The sequence below is a fragment of the Sus scrofa genome, chromosome 6 (assembly GCF_054392235.1).
Source record: "Sus scrofa isolate SSC_HxYL_T2T_F1_AM1 chromosome 6, Sscrofa_HxYL_maternal_Yorkshire_Landrace_v2.0, whole genome shotgun sequence".
Lineage (NCBI taxonomy): Eukaryota > Metazoa > Chordata > Mammalia > Artiodactyla > Suidae > Sus > Sus scrofa.
Window position 1 is genome coordinate 120,781,154 of NC_139388.1, and position 25,101 is coordinate 120,806,254.

Genomic DNA, 25,101 nt, shown 5'->3' on the forward strand with positions numbered 1-25,101 from the left:
CTAGCAAAACAATGATTGAAGTAACTGCTAACTTTTCATCAGAAATCATGGAGGCCAGAAAGAAGCAGAACATGTTTCAAGTCCTGAAAGAAAAGAATTGCCATCCAGTGCATTTCTACAGCCAATGAAAATACCCTTAAGCAAATGAAGGTGAAATAAAGACATTTTCAGACAAAGAAAAACTAAGAGAAAATTCATTTGCCAGAAGATTTACTCAAAACAAACAAAGACAAAACCTAAAGAAAATTCTTCAAGAAAGAGAAATAGTACCAGAAAGAAAGGAAGCAACAGAGATGGTAAATATCTGGGGAAATATAATATACTATTCTTCTCGTAATTTCTATGAAATGCGCATGGTTGATAAAAGCAAAAATTATAACAATGTCTTTCGGGATTTTCAATGTATGATGGATGCTAACAAAGCAGCGATCAGGAGGATACTTATAACACAAAATAGTTATAAAAGTAGAAATTCTCAAGTCAACAATCTAAGCTTCGACCTTAAGAAACTAGAAAAAGCAGAGCAAGACAAACCCCAAGTAATCAGAAGGAAGGAAATAAGAGCAGAAATAGAATTTAAAAAGTTAAAAAGAGGAAGGAAATGAAAGCAGAAATCAATGAAATTTAAAACAGAAATACAGAGAAAAATCAATCAAACCCAAAGAAAGCTAAGTTCTTTGAAAAGATCAATAAAATTGATAATCTCTAGCCAGACTAACAAAGAACAAAGAGAGAGAAAAATTATCAACATCAGAAAAGAGGGGCTATCAAGAAAAACCAGCAAGCATGAAAAGGAAAACAAAGTAACATGGAAGAACAACTCTAAACATGCAAATTCGACAATTTAGCTAAAAGGGGAAAATTTCTCGAAATGACAAACGACCAAAAATCACTGAAAGAAAAAAACAGACAATCTAAGCAGTCTTCTACTAAAGGAATTAAATTTGTAGTTAGAAAACATTTCACACAAAGAAATCCCAAAGCCCAGATCATTTGCGGATATTTAAAGAAGAAATAACACCAATTCTATAATCCCTTCTGGAACACAGGAAAGATGAGAATATTTCCAAACTCATTCTATGGGGTCAGAATTACCATGAATACAGAACCAAAGATAGTAGAAAAGAATATTACACCAATATCCCTCATCAGCCTCAACAAAAGATAAAAACCCTCAACTAAATATTAACTTTAATAGTAATACACCAATTCCAACTGGAGTTTATCCTGACAATTCATGGTGAGATTAGTATTTGAAGCCAACTAATGTAATTCATCACATTGATAGATTAAAAACACAACCTACACATGATCATCGCAGTTGATATAGAAAAAGCATTTCACAAAATACAACACCCACTCATGATAAAAACTTCAGCAAATTCAGAAGAGAATGAATCTTTCTAATTTGATAGAGGACATCTACAAAACAAAAAAGCCCAAAGCTAACACCACACACCATGGTAAAGAATGAATATTTTCCCCCTAAGATTGAGAACAAGGCAAGGATATCTATTCTGTTTCCAATATAACATCATTTACAATTTGTAAAAGAAAAGAAAGTATACCTCTAACAAAACATGTACAGATATATTTCTGTAGGCTGAAAACTGTAAAACCTTTGAAAGAAATCAAAAGAAGACGTTAAAAAAAAATGGAGAGACAGAGCAAGTTAATGGATCGGAAGACTCATTATAGTTAAGAATATCAATTCTCCCCAAAACGGGAGTTCCCTTCGTGGCTCAGTGGTTAACGAACCCCATTAGGATCCTTGAGTATGCCGGTTCAATCCCTGGCCTCGTTTGGTGGGTTAAGGATCCGGAGTTGCCATGGTAGGCCACAGACGTGGCTTGGTTCTAGCATTGCTGTGGCTGTAGATGTAGCTCCGATTTGACCCCTAGCCTGGGAACCTCCATATGCAGCGGGTGTGGCCCTGGGTTAAAAAAAAAAAGGAATCAGGGCTCCTTGGAGAAGTGGTTGATTCCAAAGCGAGGCAGGGAAAAGAGAAAATGAGCCTAGAATGTGTTGTGGTGTCAGAAAAAAGGGAGGTGCTTTTAGGAAAAGATGAAGCACGATGATGAACACAGAAGCTGCCATGAGAACTCCATACAGCCAAAGCTGGAACAATTTGAATGCAACAAAATAAATAGCAATAATAAATATAAATAAAAGTAAATAAATATAACACTGATAAATAATAAAAATAATAAATATCAATGAGTCCATGCTGATATAAGTGAAAATAAATAAATATAAGAAGACAAATCTTCCTTGCAGAAGAACTCCTATTCATAAATGCAGATGGGATGAAGGAACCATCACTATGGGAATACCACTGTAACACTGTTGTAGGCAAGATCCACAGACAACTATTAAAAATAAGTGGACAAAAGCTTAAAGAGAAACAGGACTATATGCAGAATGTCAGAGTATCTCCCCCCAATATTAGTTAATTACAAAGGGATCAATAGTAACTTTACAACACAGCAGTCTGGCAGAGACCACTTTATCCAAGTGATTAATGTCACCATCACCTGTAATAAGTTGGGTGGCCACCACACATTCAGAAGAAAACATCACCTCTGCAGCATCTTTTGATATAATGTGCAGTCTCAATCAAATCAAGAGGAGATATCAGACAAACCCAAATTGAGGAGCATTCTACAAAACAAATGACTAGGACTCTTCAAAAGTGTCAAGATCATGTAAGACAAGGAAAGACTGAGGAACAGTGACAAATTAGAGAGGTCTAAGGGTATGGAAAACTGAATGTAGTGTGAGAACCTGGATTAAGTCTTGGATAAAAAAAAGACAATAGTGAAAAAGATGGCGAAGTCAAAATACCAGTCTATAGTTTTACTTAATAGTATTGAACCAACGTTAATTTTGTAGCTATCATAACTGTTACTAGGGTTACTAGGGGAAGGTGGGGTAAGGGTATACAGGGTTACTGTACTATTTTTGTGATCCTTGTAAGTCTAAAAGTATTTCAAAGTACTAAGTCAAAAAACACAGCAAAAGTTTTCCTTCTAATAGTATTAAATTGGTTGTCTGAAAACTAGGTCATTTTTGTCTGTAGACACATTATACCTGGGGGACAGGTTTGCAGGATATCCCACAAAGTCTATTTAACCAATAATGGGGTTGTTTTTATGATAGAGAAATCAATATAATTTTTCTGGAGAAATCAATGTATCTATAATGATAGTAATTAAACAAAAATAATGACATAGAATAAAAATTTGGTCAAAAACATTACACTAGGAAGAGCAGGCCATTTAAAAAGGAGAGCCACTCTGGATATCAAATTTCATGAAATTACTTTAGAGTTATGATGCCTAGTTTCACAATGGAAAGAAGGGTGAAGAACAGGCATGAGGAGTGTTCACGTCTGAATTCCTAGAGTGTGCCAGGCACAGTTTTAGGTGCTTTCATGTATGATCTTGGCTAATCTTTGACTTTGTGAGGAAGGTACTGATAGCCCTGTTTTATAAATAAAAACATTGTCACTGAGGTCTCAAAGCTAGTTAAGTAGCAGAACTGAGTTTCAATCTCAGGTCCAATTAATTTCAATGTCTTTTTCTATTTACTGCATCTAATGAGAACTGAGTCATTCCCCTTAAAGTGCACAACTTCAGAGGCTGAGAAGAGTAAAGATGTTAAAGGGGAGTGCCCGTCGTGGCACAGAGGAAACGAATCCGACTAGGAACCATGACATTGAGGGGTTCGATCCCTGGCCTCGCTCAGCGAGGATCCAGCATTGCCATGAGCTGTAGTGCAGGTTGCAGACGCAGCTCAGATCCAATGTTGCTGTGGCTGTGGCGTAGGCCAGCAGCTACAGCTCTGATTGGACCCCTAGCCTGAGAACCTCCATATGCTGCAGGTATGGCCCTAAAACACACATACACACAAAAGTCAACAGGAGTAACTATGATAAGAGAATAAATACGGCAGAACTAAGAGTTCTCTGGTGGCTTGTGGGTTAAGGATGTGTTATCATTGCTGTGGCTCAATTCACTTCTGTGGCATAGGTTCAACCCCTAGCCCAGGGAACTTCTACATGCTATGGGCACAGACAAAAAAAAAGAAGGCAGAACTCGTTAAGTCGTCAAATGATAGAGAAAAACACTGGTGGAAGAGGTTTCAGATCAGTGTTCTCCACACAAGAACTTCATGGTTGGGGGAATGCGAAGGGATAGAAGAAATGGGCAGAAGATCTAAACAGACGTTTCCCCAAAGAAGACAGATGGCCAAAAAAAAAAAAAAACACATGAAACGATGCTCAAGATTGCTAATTATTAGAGAAATAAAAATCAAAACTATGACGAGCTGTCACTTTATACCAGTCAGAATGGCCACCATCAAGTCTACAAACAATAAATGCTAGAGAGGGTGTGTAGAAAAGGGAATCTTCCTACACTGTTGGTAGGAATGTGAATTGGTACAACCACTATGGAAAACAGTATGGAGGCTCCTCAAAAAACTAAATAGAGAACAACCACCTGATCCAGCAATCCCGCTCCTGAGAATATATCTGGAGAAAAGCATAATTTGAAAAGATACATGCACCCCAATGTTCACTGCAGCACTACTTACAGTAGGCATAACATGGAAGAAATCTAAGTGTCTGTCAACAGAGGAATGGATAAGAAGATGTGGTACACATATACAATGGAATACTATCCAGCCATAAAAAGAATGAAATAATGGCATTTGCAGCAACATGGTTGGACCTAGAGATTATCATACTAAGCAAATAAATCAGAGGGAAAGACAAACATCACGATATTTATATGAGGAATACCAAAAAAAGGACACAAATGAATGTATTTGCATAACACAAACAGACTCACAGATTTTGGAAACAAACTTATAGTTACCAAAGGGGACAAGTGCAGGGAGGAGAGGGATGGACTGGGGGTTTGGGATTGGCATATGCACACTGAGGTATATGGAATGACTGGCCAACGGAGACCTACTGCATAGCAAAGAGAACTCTACCCAATATTCTGTGATAATCCATAGGAGAAAACAATCTGAAAAGGAATGGATGTGTGTGTGTGTGTGTGTGTGTGTGTGTAAAACGTTGCACAGCAGACATCATCATGATATTGTAAATCAACTATACTTCAATAAAACTTTTTTTAAAAAGTGAGAGCAATGCAGCACAGAACCAGCCCATATCAGAGCTGTTCTCTGGAGAGCCTCTGAAGGTCAAGGAAGTTAAATAGAACAATATAGAACATAGAGCCATTATAGCTTTACACTCTACACTGCAACCACTGCAGCTCTGCTTTACTACTTGTTCAGGTATGTGTGTGTAAAACTTTCAATATTTTAAATCTAGTGATTCTCAAGGGAGAAAAACAATTATTACAGTAAGAAGAGGACATATGTTTATCTATATCTTTCTAACCTAAAAGAATAAACAAACAACTAAATAAACAACTAGAACATCAATTCTAAGTAAATATGAGGCCTCTTTTAGTAGCCAAGTATCAATGTCCTTTCTTATCCAACTAATTAACCTGACAAAGCCGCTTAAGTCAGAGGTCATTTCCATAACGTCAAATGGCTTCATTAGTAGGACTGTCTGCATGCATCACCTTCTTCATTCCAAGAACTTCTCTTGAATTTTATTTCTAAATTAAAGCAACAGCAGGACAATAGTTTAAGAAAGACCCATCACTCTAATTAGATTTTTTAAAATTTAAAACTGAAAAAACCTCAAGTGTGAGAGGCTTATTTATTGTGAATATGTAATTACGCGGTACAAGAGGGCAGAGATTTTGAAGACAGATAAGCAGATTCAAGTCCTAGCTCCCTTACCTTCTTTTAAAGGTTGGCATGGAATTAACTGAGAGATGCCATGTCTAGCTCCCAATCCTGCCTCTGCACACAGGGAGCCCTTAACACGCGGAATGAGAGAAAGTAACCGTATGGCATGCCTCTTCACATCACGCATGGATTTTAACCCAATATCATGATCCAGAATCATTAAAATGACAAAAGTGACAGCTGGGCCACAAACAAGTTTAACCAACCAAAGTAACGTGTTATGGTTAAAATAGCACCAGACAGAACCCGGAGACATGGGCTTTAGTTTCTATTTCAACCATTACTCAGCCAGTGACCTAGGGACAAGTATGTAACCTCTAGCCCTTGCCTCCTCCTGTGCCTCTTCCATCATATGAACAGTCTTGGGGCTCCTTTCTACTCCAGAGCTCTGCTCCTTGGTACGGGGGACTAGAGAAAGGACTGACAGAGAAAACGTGTAAAGGAATAAAAACTGCCTGCCAGGAGTGCTGTGTGGAAAGAGAGGCGTGAAGGCAACCCCAGTCTGCCAGTGTGCAACACAAGAGCCCAAGCTCTCTGGTGTCTCAAACTCCATCACTAGAGATGCTGGTAGAAACTGACTTTCCAGAGCGGTTAAAGGAGAAAGGCAGCACTGGGGATGATGAACATCAAGGATGATGATTACAACTTGAAACAGGCTACTAAGCTAAATGTCCCCGAGGCTGAGGCCATCCTACCTCCTAACATGGGGCCAGATTTACCTACAGATGGACCAGAAACGAGGAGGCTTTCAAACACCAGAAAATGGGACAAAGAATGATACTTCAGTTACTTCCTGAAGTATCCTTAGAAGTATTTCAAGTACTTCCTTCTTGAAAATCTGATACAAACAATTCAAACAGATATTTTAAGAATATTTCAGTTTTAACTTAATTGAAAACATACTTTTATTCAGTTCCTGTGCTCTTCGTATCATTAAATCAGGCAAACTGAGCTTACCTTTATGCAGTGTCTGTTACCCTCATGTTTCATCTATAAACTGGATTGGTCTCTTTACAATGGTAAACTAAAGCCCAACAGCTCAGAATAACCAAAACCCAACACTCTTTTTTTTTGTGCTTTTTTAGGGCCACACTCAAGGCATATCGAAGATCCAAGGCTAGGGGTTGAATTGGAGCTACAGCCGCTGGCCTATACCACGTCACAGCAATGCCAGATCCAAGCCACATGGGCAACCTACACCAAAGCCTACAGCAACACCGGATTACTGTACTGACCAATTGAGAGAGGCCAGGAATCAAACCTGCATCCTCATGGATAATAGTCGGATTCGTTTCTGCTGCGCCACAAAGGGAACTCCCAAAACCCAACATTCTTAAAGCCTAGAATCAAAACAATTTACTGAACAAACTACTGCTCCCACCAAAAATATTAGGAACTAAACATGTACAGCACACCCCTCCCACATTTTTCTATACTCTTTTTCACTTGGAAAGGAATGAACTTCAGCTGCCATTTCTCCTCTCAGCAAAAAATAAAGATGAGAGAAGGTCTACAATATACAACTTAATTAAGAGACAAAAATAAACACGCTTTATCTGGCAGAGAGAGTTTGTTTGCTCTGGTCTAACCCTAGGCTCACAAGCAAGCTAGCAGCCTTGCGATGGCGACCAACCCTGTGAATTTATGGCTTCAGTGTGTGAACTTCCTTCCATGAGGTCTTGCTAAGCCCTCACACTTTGCTCACCTTGGCCGGGTGCCTGGCTCCCATGATGACAGCTTACACTCCTCCACAGGGGCCCTCTGCCCTAGAGGCAGCTCAACCTCTTATCAAACTGACTCTTCCCCTCAGGGAGCTATGAATCCCACAAACAGTGCTGAGAAAAGAGGGGTGTGTGTGGGGGGTCAGAAACCAAGATTGCTCCCCCCCTCCCCATGCTTTCCTGACCCTGGAACAAAAGAGTGTCAAGAACAAAAGCCTGTCAAATCCTCATCCTGATAAATTACCCTGAAACACGAAAACGAAAACCAGGAACTGGCTTTTGCTGATGTATAGGTTTATAATGGAACTTAACTTTTACTTTTATCTTTGGGCAATTACCTAACTGCTGAATCTTGGGTTTTCTTATCTGTAAGATGAAGACTGTAACAACACTACCTTCCAAGGTTGCTTTCAAATACAGATGGCCGCCAAAGAGGATTTTAAAGTAATTATCATTCAAATAAATGTGAAGCTTCTCAAGGTGAAAAATTGGGGGCATAATGCCACCCTCCCCCCAAAGCAAGAGCTTCAGGGTTGGAGAATAGAAAGAGAAGCAGCTCCTCGTCTTTGACTTCTGCCCCTACCCCCATGAGTAAGAGGGGCTCATTTCAGGAAGGGATCTAGATAGGCAGCATATATTGTTTGGAAAAGGCCCCCCCTATCTAAGCCCTGGTCCCATCCTCACCCCTGCTGTAGACAAAGGTGGGCTATCCAATTGGGACCATGTTTTACTGACTTTATTGAGCTGGCGCTATTATTTGAAAGACTAAGAGCTAAAGCTACCACATTGCAGAGGGTCCTCACATCAGTTCTTGGAGTAAATACCAGTGTCCCTGTTTGAGGGACAACAAATCTGAAGTCTGAAGCCTTGCCAGGCCCTAGAAGGCAGGTTCCAGAATTCCAAAGCCCATTTTCTTCTCCCTGCAGTTACAACTTCTGTTATTTAACAGGAGTTGTAAAGAAATGAAGTTGAGTTTCCCCCCGAAAAGAACATGGAGGAAGCAGCCAGAATTACTGAGAATTAAGACCTTTGATTCTGCCCCGGCTGACTTCAGATAAGCATGGAGCTGGCCTACTCATCAAGAACTCCAGGTGGAAAAACTGTCAAAGGAAAAACTCAATGAATGCTTAGGTAAATGTAATTTTAAGACGATGCCTCAGGTTTCCCCAGTCCTAAAAATCTTCTCCAACTTAAGACAGCTCAGTAGATTTACAACCTGTGGGTTGGGGCTTATCCTGGGTCATTTCTGGACCAAAAGATATTGAGGAAGCAGTTTAAAATGCTTTGGTTGCAAAGTCACCGAGTGACCAAGCTATCTTTAATAATGATTATTATCTCTAAACTTTAAAAGGTGGGGTTATTTTTGGCAAGACAATTCCTGGTCAACGGTTGAGAGGGCTGAGTGAGGGCAATGTTGCATGGAAGATCTTAGCACCCATTGTTTTCAATCATCCCTCTACTGTCTCCATCAGTCCCCAAGCTCTGTCTAGCCCCCCAGGAAATTCCACTGTTAGGTTCCTGTAGGAGGGAAGGAGGCCTCCTGGCCAGTGGGGCCCTCGAGCATCTTCTGCACATCTGCTCCAGTTCTTCTCTGCTGGCCCACCTCTGCTTACACCTTGTCCCATATGTCTGATGATGTCAGTCATTTATTTGTTTATTCGCTAATTTATTTAACATAAATAGCATTTACCAGTATGCAAGGCAATGTTTTAAAGGCACTAGAGAAACTGACTCATTAAAGCAAAAAAACTCTGAGGGGGAAATGATCATTTTTTCTTCTTTTTTAGGTGAAGAAAATGGGGCAGAGAGGAGTAATTGCTTAAGCTCCACAGCATCCACATGACTACAATGGGTTTCTGGTGCCTCTCCACATCATATTTTAGCCTCACATCCTAGGACTGCTGCTGTTTCCTAGTGCAAACTGTCTTGAGTGAATTAACCCACCAGCCATGCATAATACTGTAAAGAGAATATTGCCTGTATTCTTGGTATCATTACCTACAATTAGCACAAGCACATTCAAGAGATGAAAAGATGAGCCCCAGTAAAGGAGATGTGATTTTGTTTCCTCCTGTAATATTACAATACTGCATTTTGATTCTACAAAGCATCTCCATTGTTGGGCTGCATGTGACAATCAGTGGTTGTGATGTATCCTCGTTTCCTGTGCACACCCATTCAAACTTGCAGTTTGGAAGAAAGTCCTGAAGACAAACAGTAGAGCATTCCTCAGAAGGGCTGTTTCCACAATGCTCTTGAGTTCACACAGGACCGTAATGTGTGGAAAAGCTTGGACATCTACGGCTGAGTGGGAAAATAACTCAGAAGAGGGCAGCTTGGAAGGCAAAGCAGACTGAGAAATACCTTCATTTGTTTCACATCCATTTTCTTGTTTCTATGGTCCAAGAGTGAAAAACCTATGTCTAAGTCAGTTTCAAAGAGCTTATTTAACAAGTATAAAATAAAATTGTAGGTGATAAAAAGCACTGTTACAGTTTATGCAGCATCTGTTTTCTTTCTTATTAGCTACATATAAAATGAGAGTGCCTTTTACAATTGATAATTTTGTAAGAGACAATAAAACACAGAACCATAATCATAACTAGCAGAAGCTGTCTCAAGAGACTTAAGATGCATTTGGACCCCAGGCTGTACAGTTTCTTTGAGAGGGGAAAAAAGATCCTCCGAGGAAGCCTAGAGGTTTAGAAGCATGCTCTCAGACCATATGCACCTAAACGTTTATACAAAAAGCAGTATCTACTGCAACTAAGAATATTTAACTTTTTTTCCATGAAGTTCACAAGAGAATTTGGGCTCTGGCAAAATTCTCCATTCTCTGTAAGATGGGGAGAGCAGTGTTTCACTCTGTCCTGCTGCTGTCAGGATTCACAAATCCAGCTAAAGAAAAGCACACCTCTTGGTACAGAGTGAACACTCAGTAAACGTTAGCCGCTACTAGTAGTCACCAATCAAGGAAACGTAACTTTTCAAAAAAAAAAAAAAAAAAAATGGAAGCAGCAGATGAGGAAAGCCACTGCCTTCACCTGGGCTTCTTCTCTGGCCATGTTCTCTCTTTAGTGACTGCTCACCCAGACACAAGCAATTTTTTTCCCAACAGATAGAGGCCTTCCCTTATATCCAGAAACAAAAGCAGCCCCCACTGCAGTTTTATTTCTCCCATTTCTGTAATCAGACCCGAATATGAAAGGGATCCTTCTTCGGATACAAGCCAACCCACATGGCATATCTCTCCATACACCAGCCCACCCTCCCAACCCCATACAGAAAGAAAAGTGCTCTAAGAGTCATCTGGAGAGACAATGTACCAATATTTTTGCTTGCATTCCAAAATACAGCAAACTTCCTGTCCCCGCTGCAGCCTACAGTTCCTCGGAAAGGTCACTGTACGAGATCTGGAGGCAGTGCACAAACTCGCCCTAGAAGGCAACCTCATGAGGCACAACTCTGATTCTATCATTTTCATGGCAGGTGCAAAGTGAAATTACTTTTTGCAGAAGAAACTCCTCTGGAGTGGCTAGAGGCAGCTTTGCCAACTACTAAACTAAATTACTGAACTGCTACATGAAAACCATTACTGATCTACTGTTAAAAAATAAAAACCAGTATTGAAAATCTGTTGTTTTACTTGATACTGCTAAGTAAACTATTTTATGACTTTATACAATGCCCATTACCCCTTAAACCACAACTATGACAGATTTTAAGATAATTCTTAATCTTTACATTCATCACCATAAAGTAGGAAGAAGCCAAGCTATTTATAACAAAATGATTTTTTAAACAATCTGAAAAGCTAAGTATACCAATATAATAACTAAAGAATAGAAACCAATTTATGTGAATTCAGGACAAAAATTCCACTTCAGCTTTTCATTCAACATGTGATTTTTCAGGGGAGCTGAAGCTTTCTGAAATATAAAGTACATCTGAAAAGACACTGACATCCTTAAATTTAAAACATGCTATTTACAAAACGAGCAAGATCACTGCATGCTGAACTAGGCACATTAAAGAACTAAAAACATCCCGTTTCAATGAAAAATAAAAATGATGAACAACTTTATAAGAAAACTTTGTAGCACATTATCTGAAGAATAGAACACATTGCGAAGTTTCCCAAACTCAACTTGGATGTGGATGTAAATTTTCAGTGCTTACAGCATACGGGATGTGGCAGTTTTCACATCACCTGCATGTCTTAAGCTTCTGCCCTCTACTCAGTAGCTTTGTTCATTGTGCAGATAAGAGGCTGATGGAAAGAGAGATGCTTTCATTGAAAGATCCCAAACAAATGTTCTCAGAAAATGAAGATATTGTTCTAGAACAGAGACCAACTGTTCAGGTTAACAGAGCAAGAGTCTTCAGTACTACACTGACTTGTATTTGCTACTGTAAAAGAGAACATGTGTATTCTTCAGCTCACAATAGCATTAGGTTAAAAAAAAAAGTTGAAATTTATCACTGTATGTCAGTAAGTAGAGTCCCCCAAATGACCAAACATAAGACACAGAAGAATGAAAAACAGAATTTTCCTTAAAACTTTTCATGTAATTTCATGTGGACTGAAACATTAGAAATACTTTAAAGATAAAACAGCTGGGAAACACAGAAAAGCCATCATTTAAAAGTAATCTAGACAAAAATCAGCTAAAAATGCATCAACTCAAATGATCTGAAATGTAAGAGCTAAAACTATAAAACTTTACTAAGAACACAACGGGAATAAGCCTTTGTGTCCTTGGATTAAGCAATGGTTTCTTACATGTGTCACCAAAAGCACAAGCAACAATAAAAAAAGATAACGTGGAAATCATCAAAATGTAAAACTTTCATGCTTCGAAAAACACCATTAAGAAAGTGAAACAATAACCCACAGAGTGGCAGAAAATATTTGCAAAACATATATCTGATAAAGGGCATGTATCCAGAATACACAAGGAACTCCTACAATTCAACAATAAAAAGACAAATAACCCAATTTAAAAATGGGCAAAGAACTGAATAGACATCTCTCCAAAGAAGATACACAAGTGGCCAACGAGCCCATGAAGAGATGCTCAACATCATTAGTCATCAGTCAAATGCAAATAAAAACCACAATGAGATACCACTTTATATGAAAAGATGCTCAACATCATTAGTCATCAGTCAAATGCAAATAAAAACCACAATGAGATACCACTTTATACTCTCTAGAATGACCATCAAAAAGATCGACAATAAGGATGTGCAGGAATTAGAACTTTCATACACTGTTGGTGAGAATGTGAAACAGTGCAGATATTTTGGAAAAGAGTCTGGTAGCTCCTCCAATGATTCAACATAGAGTTGAACGAAGGCAGGAAGGAAGGAATAAAAGAAAAAAGAATAGAATAGTTTGTCAAAATTATTGCATATGGTAATATTCAGAATTCATGAATAATTTCTTGCTTTTAAATATAAACCAGAAATCTTCTGATGAAGGATGACTAGGTCAAGCTGAATGGCTGAAGCTAAAGACTGAGTTTAAACTGCCAAAGTTCTATGTATAAATATGTCTAGTTAGCTTTGTAGGATTTTAAATACAACTAATCATCTTACTATATATAGCATAACAAATTATTTCCACCTTCTAAAAATAGTTTAAAATCCCTACAGTAAATCTCAAATATTAAATTAGCATAAATAATAATCCCAGAATCAAATCATATAGTCTTAAACTACATTCATTTTTCTAGCAAAAAATAAAAGGATATAGTAGCATGATAGAAATTACTCTCACAAATTATCATTTCAGTTGCAAAACCATGTTATCCCAGGAAATGTAATGCATGCTGCTTGTCAAAAGAATTGCTCTAAATTTTAAATGATGCTCTGCCACAAGGGTAACACAGCCTTCAAGTTAATTCAAATAACAGACTAATAGACGGGGACACTGAAACGAGGATACACAGAGCTGTGTGACAGAAACCGCTAATGATACAAACACGGCAGTAATTATTCCTTTCAAGATACAGAGTGTGATCCCTGATTCATGGTAAACGGTCACCAAGATACTCTCTGCGTATCTCAGAGAGCAATTTCCCTATAATACATGTGTATATGTAAGATATCTATCCATCTATCACAATTTCCCCAAGATATGTGTGTATGTATATATGTAAGATATATATGAATAAAATTTTTCATTATTACTATGGGATTCAAGGTTATCTACTGTAACAAAGATTTTATTTTTTGGTAAGCCAAAGAATCATGCTGTCCGCTTTCACGTTATTTTGTACAATCACCACACATCACAACAAGCCTTAGTGGGGAGGTATTATCTCCACTTCACCTATAAACAGAAAGTCCATATAATGTATCAGCCAAACAAGGCACTTCACAGAGTGAAAGAGGACACTATTAGTAATTACTTTGGGACAAGAGCTGCAAACTGGGACTATCCTAGGCAAACCGGCATCTCCCACATAGGCAACAAATTCAGGGAAGTTTCTTAATCTTCCAAATTCATACCGCAGGATCAAAAGGCAACCAGGGTTGAAATCCATGTCTGCCTGGGGGCCAAAAGAATAATATCCAGCCCCCTCCAAAAAAAACCCACAAAAATAAGAAGGAGGTCAGTCAACAAGTGCAGTAGCGGTGCTTCTGTATTTCATATGCTGCTATAATAGTGAGCTCATCAACAAGACTTGTAAGAGGCTGAGTTGACTCTTATTGCTTCCACCAACACTTTTTCAAATCCCCTTGCAATTCCCATAATTATGCAAGGTTAAGTACATATAGGAGTTAAGTTTTCAACACACTCGGAAGATGCAACTCTATATAAAGTGTAGAATAAAGTCAGAAAAATCTAGCCCTAGTGAGTGTTACCAAGAAGTCTCCCAACAGTAACTGGGCAGTAATATCTTATTAAGGGATGTTTACCGTATACATCATCCCAGTAGGACCAACTGTCACAAGCCATCAATGACCCTGATTGTACTGATACACAGCACTAAGACATGCAACTCTGTTGCTGTTAAAACTATATATGCTGCCTCATTACAAGCATGCACGAACAGCAGTCGCAACTGTTTCACACAGATTAACAGCATCCATAACCATCTAATTTACATTCAGGAGGAAGCTCTGAGTGGGTTTCTGACAATTCATTTACATTTACTACACAAATTATTCCTCCATGTTCTATGCCCAAGAATCTCTGAATATGTATTATGAAATTTAACAGAATTCTTTTCAGGAATTTGATATGTATAGCTCTAATAAGAAATCGGTTAACTTAGCTGTGTACCATTCAACTAGATTCTAGATTTTCAAATTTTACTTTTGTATATTTAAAAACTTACCTAAGTCATAGTCCTACTGGTATTATGATATATACTCCTCTCAATATTATACAGAAATTTCCTTGGCTTTATAGAAAAGCAAACTTTTTATTTTTTCCATTATAGTTGGTTTACAGTATTCTGTCAATTTTCTACTGTATGGCAAAGTGACCCAGTCCTACATATGTATATACACACACACATTCTTTCTCACATTATCCTCCACCATATTCCATCTCAAGTGACTAGATATAGTTCCCTGTGCTGTACGGCAGGATCTCATTGCTTATCCACTCCAAATGCAATCATTTATATCTATTGACCCCAGACTCCCACTCCACCCCACTCCCTCCTCCTCCCCTTCCCCTCGGCAACCCCAAGTCTGTTCTCTAAGTCCATGAGTTTGAAAAGCAAACTTTTAAAAAGAGGAAATATACACATTAATGTAACTTTTTCTTTTCTTGTATCAATATAGTGGTGAAGTCTAAGAAACTGTATTTGTTTTACAATAAAGCAATAAATAATAACAACCTCTCTGGATTAGTACAGATTCACTTCTCTTTTTTAAGTCATCCAAATCTACTGGAATAGTTGTAAAAATCAATATAATCATAATACTAAAAGAGCACTAAATTTTAAACTTCTTGAGGGCGGGGGGCCTTCCACTTGTTTGTTCTTTCCATGTGTTTTATCCATCACGGACATGTTTCTCAACTGCTATTTTTATTTCTGTAGACAGTTTTTAGTGACATGAATGAAAAGAGGTACCACAAATCCAAGAGACATACAATTTAGAAGTTATGTTGTTGACATTCATTACGTGTGATTACTGAGGTGGCTTTGCTTTCCGGATTCTATGCTACTTAGTGTCACACTAAATAATTTAGTTTGTGTTGCCTATGTATTCTCTGAGAGGGCACTGGAGAACAGAGCCTAGGAAATTAAGCCATTACACAAAGAGATAAGGATACAAATAATCAAGAACTGCTCTACTGTATTTCAAAAGGGGATTATCTGGAGATCTCTCCTGCCTCATTTTCAAAGAGATAGCTACCACTGGGTAAACCGCTGTTAAAGCTGAGTAAAGATGAGTGAACATAAGACTGGTCAGCCCACGTCAGATAGTTTTGCAGAATCTATAGACATCTACACTTTCATCTATGTAAATATACACCACCAATCTCAAAGAAAGCTGGCTAAGAACAGATGGCTTAGGCACAAGGGTTGTCAAGGGCCAGAGAGTAAAAATTTAGTAGTAATGCAACTACTCAGCTCTGCTATTCAAGCGCAGAAGCAGCCAGAGACAATATGTGAATGAACAGTGTGGCTGCTGTCCGATAAAACGTCATTTACTAAATAGGCAGCGGGCCAGACCTGGCCCCTGGGGCCACAGTGTGCTTGCTGGGTAAACTCAGTGTTCTTTGGTGGGGGGAACCCAAGTCAAGGGAAATCAGATTTGTGTGAATGGCACATAGTTCCACTGCTGAGAAACCTTTACCATGTCCCAGGCCAGGGCACCGCCACCTGGCCCACTCCCACACAGAGAAAATCCCAACGTGTGTAAGGCCATCTAGTCACCTGATGATTTTAACATAAAATCATAAACTGCTAGGATGAGGGGTTTCCTTTCCACTCCTAATGCCCTCAGTGACTGTACTCTGATACCATGTTCACATACTATGTGGTGACCAAACACACTCAGGTGGGGTTCTGAGTCCTTGGCTTCGGGCGACAGGTGGGCAGAGAACGAACACTTTGAAATGATGTGAAAAACTTTGTACATGTGTCAATTTGCAGCTTTCATCAGATCTCCAAAAAGTGAGGCAAGAACCACTGCTAATGTTCTAATCAATACACAATGGGAACATACCATGGAAGGCCAAGGAACAAGCATTTTAAATGCCAAGGAGGAAAGATGAAGACAGGTCTTATTTTGCTTTTCTGTGTCACCTTCTACCCCAAGTCTTTCTTGTTGGGGAGGATGAGGTAGAAAGGCAACAAACATTTAAAACAGAAAACCCACCTTGGCTGGTAATTCCCAGCGTCCAGTTTGGTTCCTATCCTCTACAAACAGTTCTCTGGAGCCCTTATGTTCTCTTTACTTCAGTTACCACACTCAGGCCTATCTTGGGTACCCTGCCTCTTAATAATTCAACTTTTTTTTTGTCTTTTGTCTTTTTAGTGCCACACCCACAGCATATGGAGGCCCCCAGGCTAGAGGTCCAACCAGAGCTGTAGTTGCTGATCTATACCACAGCCACAGCCACACCAGATCTGAGCTGCATCTGCGACCTACACCACAGCTCATGGCAATGGTGGATCCCTGATCCACTGAGCGAGGCCAGGGATCGAACCTGCAACCTCATGGTTCCTAGTCGGATTCATTTCTGCTGCACCATGACGGGAACTCCTAATTCTACTTTTAATGAAGATGGTCAACAAAGATTCTCTCGTTCTGTGAGAATGTGAGTGGGAAAACACACCCTGTTAGTCTGAGAACTGGGAAAGGCAACCAGCAGCAGGAAGGCAGGACTCCAAAAACCAGCTGGCAGCTCACTGCCCCACTTTCCAGCTGTGTGACCTTGAGCAAATTATTCGCGTTTTCTCAGCCTCTTGTTCCTTGTAGGTAGCCTTATGTCAAAGAGCTATTGTGAGAACTCAATGAGATAATGTATATAAAGTACTGTACCATAACCAGCACTACAATTACCCTCAATAAATGTTAATTATAATTATCACCCAGGAGTAAACACCAATGGCTTTGCCTGTTTCGGGAATAAGGAACAGTTGCCCTTTTTTTTTTTTTTCTTTTTTGGTCTTTTCTAGGGCCATGCCCTGGGCATATGAAGGTTTCCAGGCTAGGGGTCGATTCAGAGCTGTAGCCGCCAGCCTACAACACAGCTACAGCAACATGGGATCCGAGCCACATCTGTAACCTACACCACAGCTCACAGCAATGCCAGTTCCTTAACCACCGAGCAAGGCCAGGAATCAAACCAGTATCCTCATGGATACCAGGTGGGTGTGTTACTGCTGAGCCACAATGGGAACTCCAAAGAACACTTGCTTTTAATAATTTTATGTGTCTGTGACAAGAAGGCAAAAGAAATAGCTTCATTCTTTTTTATTTTGTAACCATTTATGATACAGTGTTAATAAAACATGGAAGTTCAATGAATACTTGTTCACTTCAACTATGGAGACCAGAATTATCTTTTTTTTTTTTTTAACCATCATTGCTATTATAATTCTGCACACTTTCCTACAAAGAAATAATGGTGACATACATTAAATCAGGTTTATCTTTTAATTTTCTTGTTAAGTGCATCATCTTGGGGGGAGATTTCTTTGGGGTAATCCACATGTCTACATGGCAAGTTCAAAAAGTGAATGACATAGGTGTAGACTTCTTTGGAGCTCAGCCAGGCAGAAGCACAAGAACCTTTTAAGAGAATGGAGAAGAGAAAAAGTGTGTTTCCTTATGTATGTCCATTGGCCAATGGGGAAAAATGCTATTAACTACTTCCCTTTTCCAGTAATTGGAGCTATAAAAAGAGTATCATTACAGAAAGGTTAGGCCCCTATCTTTCTGTCTGAGGCACGACCAGTTAGAAAATTTTAGAAGACACTCTTATTTTCTGAGTACTCAGCGATTTTAGTATCAATCAACTCATAAGTGATCTTTGCCTCAAACTACAGTAGCTATCCTTGGCAATCCTTTTTCCTCCCTGCTGGGTCAGAAAACTGGCTGAAATCCTACTGCAAAATCTAAAGGCATCTTTTAAATTACTAAATGCAAGTCAGCGATTTTGGAATCTGAAAGAGACTAAATTCTGTTTAAGTGATTAAACCCCTGTGCCAATAGTTACTTAACATGATTTAAAAGTTAAAACAAATCTCTTTAAAAAAAAAAAAAAAATGGCTTAGAGGCTGCAATATTTGGAACCACGAGCTTATTAACCTTGACCTTTTTCCAAAATTAACACAGGTTGGTTCTGTTCCCTCCTGATCAAATGCTACTCAGTCCTCTGGTTTGTTTTATGACCCTGGTATTGAAATCTTCCAATACAATTTCTCCAGCCCTGAATTCTCTCAAGATTCAAGCCAAGATTTCAAATTCCTCCTCAACTGAATTCCTCCTAATAAATACCCCAAACACTACAAAATTATCACAGCAGTTCTGGAGTCGGATCCCCAGCACATGGAAAGACCACGTCTCCACACTCCCAAAAGTTAGATGTGGCCGTGGGATCAGCCACCAACAATGATATGAAGAGGGACAAGAGGGCCATCACTTCTGGGTTGAAGCTTAGAGGGGCCAGTGCATGTTCTGCTGTATTCTCTCTCCTGCCTCAACGGGTGCGAAAGCATAAACATGGCCCCCAGGCCTGGGTCCTGGAGGGGAGGCTGAGGATAGAGGGGAGAGCTCTCAGCCAAGTGGTGAGAAACCTGCAGCACAAGGAAGAAATAAACCTTTGCCATTTTCAACTAGTGACATCCTGGGGCCACTGAGTCTACTGTGACTAACACACTCACCTGAAATCTGCGTCTCCCTCTGTGATCTGGTCGCTCATGGGGATAGCAGCATCCACACCAGGAACCACAGGATTCCTGAGTGCGTCTCTCCTCCCAGACCATCCACCATCAACCATTAGTCCTGAAAATCTCACCCTCAAAATATTTCCAAGGCGTCACCCAATCCTCTGCAGTCCCACTTAACTAGTTTTGGCTGGAGGCCATCTTTCTCCTTCATCATAACCCTATAGCTTCCGAATATTATCATTCCATAATTCCAAACTGTTCCTGCTCTAAATGACCTTCCAGTGCTCACTTCAGCTGCATGTAAACTAAAAGTGGAATGATAGAGCATATATACTAAAATTGGAACAATACATATACTAAAATTGGAACAATGAGCAGGGCCCCTGCACAAGGATGACATGCAAATATGGAAGCATTCCATATTTTTATGTATGACCAGGTCACTTTGCTGTGCAGCAGAAATTGACACAACATTGTAAATTAACTATACTTTAATAAATAGAATAAAAAAAATAAATGACCTTCCAAAATGATACCAGAACAATCCTTCTAGAGCCTAAATGTGATTGGGCCTTTCCCATATTGAAAGCCCTTTAACATTTCCCCAAGGTTCATGCTAGCAAGCGCTGGAGGAGCCCTTCTGTGCATTGGAACCCTGCTGGGTAGCACAGGAACCAAGATGTAGCTCTTTGTCCACACACTGTGATGGGGTGATGTAGCTGGCTGAAGAAGGTGTTGCTCAATACAAGGATTTAGTGAAATATTAATGTGTGAGATAATTTATTCTTAAAATAAAGGCTGGAATGGATTCAAGTTTCTCCATAAAAACTTGATTCCCATTCAAATTCTCACAGGTTTTCTTAAGACAGAAAGGGATGGAGTTTATCATTAGCTGGGCAAGGAAGTGCATGTGGTCCACGATTCTACACTGAGCCTCTCCAGAGACTGCAAATGATAATACAAGCTCACAGGTTATTAGGAAAAAAAACTCCTTCCTGGTCTGAGAATTGGAAGAGGTAGGCTACGACATCTCGCTGCTGCTCATCATTTACCATTTCTTACTGAAGTGCATCAGAATTGGGGATCTGAGTGGATTCTGCTATCATGTGTTATTTATGCCATAAAAGGCGGAGGATAGGCTAAAAGCCACCAGTTAAGCCACAGGATAAAGGTCAAACTTCAACATGTGACAGCTCTTCAAGATCTGCTTCCCACTGCCTTTGGGGCCTCATTTCCTATCACCCCCTTCAAAGGCTCTGTTCAGGATGTTCCTAACCTCTGTCAAGAATAGCATCCTCCCTCCTCTAAACCCACCAAAACCCTATTCAGTGGTCAGGGAAGAACTCAGTGGTCAATTAGCATTTTCTGTGAAACCTGCCTCCAGAGCTCTTGGCAATATTAACTGACCTCAAGGATGAAGCATTTCCATGCTTATTATAAACATGTTAATAGTTAATTCTAAGAATGTACCTCCCCAGCAGGCCCCTGAGCTCCTTGAGCATCGGGACTGCCCTTAACTCACCTTCAAGTTTCCAGTACTTGGTACTGTGCTTTTAAGACAGAGTGCATGTGATCTACAGCTGCTCAGAACAGCACTGTGAAAACCATATCCTACAATCCCACTTATCTGCCAGCTTACTGATGGATGTTCTATCCTTGTAAAAATCCAGAAATGGAGGTTACATATGAGTAACTTCTAATTTTAAAAAATAAACTATTATTGTACAGCAGAAATTGACAGAACATGGTAAATCAACTGTAATGATTTTTTTAATAAAATAAAAATAAAAAATAAACTATAGGCCAGCAAGTTGTGTGTGCTTACGTGCATGTGTGTGTACATATGTGTATAGGAGATTCCTCTGGCTGCCATAATAAATTTCCACCCGTTGAGCAGCTTAAAACAACAGAAATGTATTCCCATTTGGAGGCCAAAAGTCCAAAATCAAGCCATCGCAAGACTGTGCTTCCCCTAAGGCTCTAGGGGAGGGTCTGTTCCCTGCCTCTTCCAGCTTCTGGTGGCTCCAGGCAAACCCTGGCTTGTGGCTCTATCACTCCAATCTCTCCCTCCCCTTCTGTCTCAAACCCTCCTCTGCCCCTCTTGGAGCAACACTGGTCAGTGGATTTAGAGCCCACCCACATAATCCAGGATGACCTGACCTCAAAATTGTTAATTTAATTAACCTGCAAAAACCCTTTTCTAAATGGGGTAACAAAGAGATTCCAGCAACCTGAACACAGACCCATCTCTTTGGGAGCCACCATTCAACTCATCACACTGTGGATGTGAGTGTGTGTGTGAGAGAGAAAGGCGGTGGGGGAGAGAGATTGTGTCAAAGAAGAACAGTGCTTAAACAAAGCTCTATTGAACCCCTACCTGTTGCCAAGGTGACACAATTTGTAAACTGTTGGGTGCTGGAAACACAATGAGAAACATGAAAGAGAGGTCTCTGCCCTATGGAGGTCAGAGTTTACTGGAGGATATGCAAATCAAGTTATTTTTTAAAGCTAGAAAACGTGGTACAATGGAAAATTATGTCACAGTTGTATATGTCACTCACCTTACTTGCTCCTGAATGTTCAATTTAGATTATTTCCTATCCTGTATTGGGACATCCACTAAAGGTCCTTGTTTTATATGCATGCTTTGCACTTCAAAGTATCTGACTCAAAGATACTCCATGAAACTACCATAGTGCAAGCATTTTAGGATGGCACCACCAGTAATACAGTCATTATTTTACAACAATCGAAAAATAATAAACATTGCTGATTAAACCAGGACATGCCATTAATTATAACACACACTCCAATTTCAGAGATATTAAAACATGTACCTTAAGACTCAGTGAAATATGTTCATTTCTCTTTTGAAATATGTTCTCACAACCTACTAGGACAAATTAAACAGCTTCTGGTTAAATGGCATTGCCAGGTAACAATGGTCTACCAGCAAAATGTGAGCGCTGAGTTGGCTTTACTCAGCCTCAATATTTTTCACCTTCTTTTCACAGGGTTAAAACATGTCAATATAATTCAATACGTCCTAACATAAGACACATATTCATATACTGGGTCTCTTCTAGGTTTGAGAGAATGTGAGAAGTCAGGAGACTGGGAAAGACTCTAAAACCCTTGAGCTGAAGCAGGAAGGCGTGGCTGCTGGAAGGATCACTTCTTTCCATGCCCGGAACTCAGAACTCGATAAAAGGTCAGAAAGTAAAGAGCAGAGTGCTTATACCTATGTGTGACCAGGGGCGGAGCCTGCAAATACTTTAGGGATAAGCTGGTGCACCCCGAGAGACCTGAGCCAGTCACTGGGGATTTCTGATCCGTCTAGTGGATTTCTGGGGGTTCTACCAGACCCTGTAAAATGTGCAAAGGAAAGAGAAGACAGGATCCCTGCTCTCAGATGGCTCAGAAAGACATGTCTAAAAAGAGAAGAAAGGGAACTTTTAAACACACCTGACTCCAACCTCATAAAGTTTCTCACTGAATGCAGGACTGAGAAATTGGACTTTTGCGCAAAGATCACATAGTAGAAAAAGTCTTAAGGAATGCTCTCTGTGTGAGGACTCTTCTCACACTTATTTGTCCTTTTGTTTATGCAGACAATCTGGGACATTGGGCTATCAGGTCTACATTTCCCTAAGTTTTTCCTAAAAAAATTTAATTTTGCTCCTTCCATGTGAAATTAAGAGGAATCAGGAAAACAATGCCATCCAAGATTTGGAAGGAGGTCAGGAAAATGTAAGAAAATTCATTTTAAGCTTTTAAAAATGAACAGATGTGGGTCATTATGGGATTTTAAAAGCAATAAATACACCTATACCTTAAGAATAGTGTATGAAGGGTGCCCCTCATCCAAAAAATAATGGAGTAAATACACTTTCAATTAAGTAGTTTAAAGTTGAATACAACTTGAAAATGCTTCTGTAATTCTGAAAAAGCACATCTTCTCTCTCTCTTCCTCTCTCTCTCTCTCTCTCTCTCTCACACACACACACACACACACACACACACACACACACACACACGCACATACAGCAGCTAGCGAAGTATCATTTTAAAACAAATTCTTCCCTGGAGAAAACTTAGTGCCAAAGCATCTGGACTCTGCTTCCAGAAGGCATTTAACAAGTTACTATTATTTCCCAGACTCACCAGGGTAGCACTGGCTTTAAAATGAATTAAAATTTTCTTTAGAAAAACACATCTCAGGCCTCCCACAGCCGTTGGAAAAGAAGAGTAAATCAAGGCTAGGGACAGCTCTAGCCACAACTTCTTTTCTTTGGAGAATAAAGGATTATTTTCAGATTTCATTAAGCGTATATGTTCTTAGACCACAGCACAAGGCAATCCCCAAAAGACAGGTGTGGCTAAAGCGTGTTTTTTTCTACTATTCAAGAACAAAATTAATTGGACAAAGATAGTTCCATTTAGCTCAAGCAGACTTTTGAATAAATGGGCTAGCACAACAGTCTGGAAGAAAATAAAAATCTTACATCATATGCAAAAATTAATTCCAGACAGACCAGAGACTTAAATTAAAAATTAAAAAAAAAAAAAAAATCCTCCCAGAATATCTAGGAGTCACTTTCTCAGCCAAGAGTGAAAACCCAAGAAAAAGAGATTTGTCTGTCCAAGTAAAAATGTTAAACTCTTAAATGGATACATATAAACAAAATCAATAGAAAAGTTAAATGTAAACAAGAAAAAATATCTCTTTAATATACAAACGGCATCTAGAAACTGGCAAGAATAAGTTGACAACAGATAGAGCAGCAAAAGTATTTCAATGTGTAGAAGTCTTAAGTGATAAAAAGACACATAAAAAGGGCGAAAAAATCACTAATGGTCAGGGAAATGCAGATTAACACAGCAATGACAGCTTATTTGGTATCCATCAGCTTGGCAAATATTTCTTTTAAACTTTATAATATCTAATTTTGTCAAGAGTTGGAGAAATGAACTCCATAAATCAATGATGGAAAGGAGAATTCTTACCAACTTTTTGGACAGCATTTAAGCCATTCTATTAAATCAGTCCCACTGGGGTGAATTGGGTTTTGATACTGTGATAGAAGAGTCACTGTCCAAAAATCAAAATTTTTTTTTTCCGGAGTTCCCATCGTGGCTCAGTCGTTAACGCATCCGACTAGGACCCACAAGGTTTCGGGTTCGATCCCTGGCCTGGATCAGTGAGTTAAGGATCTGGCGTTGCTGTGAGCTGTGGTGTAGGTCACAGACGCGGCTTGGATCTGACATTGTTGTGGCCGTGGTGTAGGCTGGCAGCTGTAGCTCCAATTGGACCCCTAGCCTGGGAACCTCCATATGCCGAAAGTGCAGTTCTAGAAAAGACCAATAAATAAATAAATAAATAAATTTTTTTTCCTAAAACGATTTAATTTTGGTCCTTTTATGTGAGATTAAGAGAATGAGGACGACAATGCCATCAAAGATGTTTTGAAGAAGTAAAAGATATGTGACAGAAACCGCAGATTTTTATAGAAATAATAAACAAATGAATGATACTATGTACATTGAGGCTTAGTGAAGCATCATTAACAGAGGCCAATAGCTAGACACAAGCCAAACACCCATCAACATAAGAATATATCCATGATATGGATGTGCTTTACACCAAATGATTTAGAAAGATTCCCAGGAGT

The 25,101-nt window shown here is 39.4% G+C and overlaps 1 protein-coding gene and 1 non-coding gene across 5 annotated transcripts in view; one reads left to right on the forward strand and one right to left on the reverse strand.

Annotated features, from left to right (window-relative positions):
* GAREM1 (GRB2 associated regulator of MAPK1 subtype 1) overlaps positions 1-25,101 on the reverse strand; it is a 225,148-nt gene that overhangs the window by 184,506 nt on the left and 15,541 nt on the right. The window lies entirely within an intron of this gene.
* Positions 19,746-19,856, forward strand: LOC146402796 (U6 spliceosomal RNA). Its single transcript, XR_014808691.1, has one exon. It is a non-coding gene; the product is annotated as a U6 spliceosomal RNA (small nuclear RNA).